General features: G+C 34.6%; 1 pseudogene; it reads right to left on the bottom strand.

Moving 5' to 3' along the window:
- Window positions 1-970: 970 nt before the first annotated feature.
- Window positions 971-1,537, bottom strand: LOC150095104 (DNA polymerase beta pseudogene; annotated as a pseudogene).
- Window positions 1,538-2,732: the final 1,195 nt, after the last annotated feature.

The following is a 2,732-nucleotide window of genomic DNA, read 5'->3' as shown; positions in this document are numbered from 1 at the left end:
CAACAGGACCATCTGGAGAGGACTGGTGTGGCACATTACCAAGAAACAGAGTGATCATACGTATGATCACTCTCGTGATCTATTCCAATGAATAGATATGATGTTTTTGGCCTGTGTACTGTTATGTACTACCATATCCAAAAAATTAGCTCTTTTTCTAAAACCATAAATTTGTTTTGTCTAATTTTTTATTATATGGTTTTAGAAAAAGAGCTAATTTTTTGGATATGGTACTAACAAATGGAATTGTTATAGAGTTAATGTATTGGGCTGCTCGTTGTCTTTGCTGTATGTCACTAAAGAGAATCTTGTTGATGATTCTTGTAGGGTAGCCATTTAGGGATAGATCTCTGGATATTTTCATTAATTCTTCTTGTAAGTCGCCAGGGTCTGTGGTACACTGAATAGCTCTTTTTTTGATCATATGGATGATGCTGAGTTTCTGGGATATGTGGTGACATGAGTCGAAATGGAGGTAGCGTCCGGTGTTAGTAGGTTTTCTATATTAATGAAAATATCCAGAGATCTATCCCTAAATGGCTACCCTACAGGAATCATCAACAAGATTCTCTTTAGTGACATACAGCAAAGACAACGAGATGCAATCCAATACATCAGCTCTATAACAATTCCATTTGTTAGTACCATATCCAAAAAATTAGCTCTTCTTCTAAAACCATATAATATCAGAGTAACCTTCAAACCTATTGAGACCATTCAAAAGTTTATAAGATCCACGAAAGATAACCATCCTTTCTACAAATACTCTGGAGTTTATAGCATACCCTGTTCATCTGGTATCAATTACATGGGACAGACATCAAGAAGTTTTGAAACAAGAAAGAAGGAACACATAGGCTATGTTAGGAATAATTAGGAATAATTGTCGACCCAGGAAAAAAAAAATGAAATAAATAAATAAACGAAAACCATTAACGTCAGAAATGGTGGTATTCAGATCAATGTCAGGTTATAATTTTTTTTTGTAGTCGAAACTCAAACCGAGATGGAATTCAATTAAATCAAATGCGAATCTGGGGAGGTTTTCAACAACAATTTTGAAATTTCCACTATTCTTCTTCTCTGAAGTATAGGTAGGGTGGGTGAGTAAAATATCAATATCACCACTGGATGGAAGACCTCGTCTATAGCTACCACATATAGTCACAACATACTTTTTATCCAGTTTCTTGCATTCTTTCATTATTATTTTCTTAAATTCCTCTATTTCATCTTTGGGTATTCTCTTTTCAAAATCTTCGAAGTATTTCAAGCCAATTTTCTGATGGTGATTAAGCAAATGTTGATGTTTTCTTAAATCTGCAATAGTTTTAATTCCATGTTTTGCAAGTTTCTTTGCTGCTGCTGGACCTATTCCTGATACTCTCGTTAAAACATTCAGTGTTTCATTATCCTTGTTGGCACGAATATTTTCCACCTTGTGAACTTTTCCAGTTTTAAGATACTCATCTATTTTTTTTTGAAATCTTTTCTCCAAAGTATTGGAGAAAACAATTTTGAAAGTTTCGGATCTCATTTCGAGTAATTTGCTACTTGCCGGATGGTCTTGGATTCCGAGAAGGAATCGATTAAACTAGAAACACAGATAAAGAGTAACGGGAAAGAAAGCACCACGAGTTTGTTGTGATGAACTAAGGTCATTCGTGACCTAATAGTGCATGCCACCATGAACGGCTTGAGCACCACTAACATCAGTGTTTCTCAAATTAGCTGTCCATATTGCTCAAACAGTACTGAACATTACTGGAGCAATACTAAACATCCGACAAGGAAAAGTGAAAAGCTATTTAGCCACATGTTGTACCTCCTCAAATGTTGTTGTTTTGTGAAGATTACAGCAATGCCAATCTTTTTAATGTTATTTTATTTTTCCTCTGTGGAGAAGTACTTCCAAATTAAATAAATCCATTCATTTATAGCCTGTTATTCTGCCCACAAACTAACACTAAAACGACTGATATTGAGTTCTTCTTCTTAATATGCGTATTTAGGCTTAGGTGCTGGTAAACTCACAATGGAATTAGTTCGTAATAAATTTTATCGTGACTGTCAATACATGTAATTATTTCTGTGACGTGCCGGAGTAAGAATAAATTTTAACTAATTTCAATTTCTAAAATGGCCATTTTTGGATAACTTTGAAATAAAAGTCTTGAAAAAAACGCTCACTGCTTCATACTGATTTTAAAATAGCAACATTAAATCATCTAAATCCTGCGATGAATTTTTTCAAACCTTCCTTTTTGATAAGAGAAAAATGTGTGTGTATGTGTGTGTGTGTGTGTGTGTACAGAAAATTTGCATTTTTCTCTAAACGAAGCCTTCACAAATCGACAGTATGACCAGCTGGCCATGTTGCCACTCCCATACCTTATTTAGTCACATTTGTTCACTTCCCACGCCTTGGGTTGATTCTAATGTAGGATATATGAACCCCACCCATTTGTATATTTCAGTTCATACGACATGCATTTTGACTGACTCTTATTGGTGCAAAGAACTGAGGGAAATGACAGAGAAACACCCAAAAGTTGTGTAATTGGGTTTCCAAGAAAATGAAATGTTAGAAATAATTTTAAAAATCATATTAAAATATTGTATGTACATGGGATAATCCTTTCAGTTATTCAAACTTTCGATGCAGCAGTGGTGCCATGTGCAAACACATATTAGGGTGATTTTGTTTGCACCCATTCAGTACGTGTTATAAC

The sequence above is a fragment of the Typopeltis vanoorti genome, chromosome 21, assembly GCF_054136105.1.
Source record: "Typopeltis vanoorti isolate ZY-2024b chromosome 21, IOZ_Tvanoo_1.0, whole genome shotgun sequence".
NCBI lineage: Eukaryota > Metazoa > Arthropoda > Arachnida > Uropygi > Thelyphonidae > Typopeltis > Typopeltis vanoorti.
This window is presented reverse-complemented; position numbering and strand designations above follow the sequence as displayed.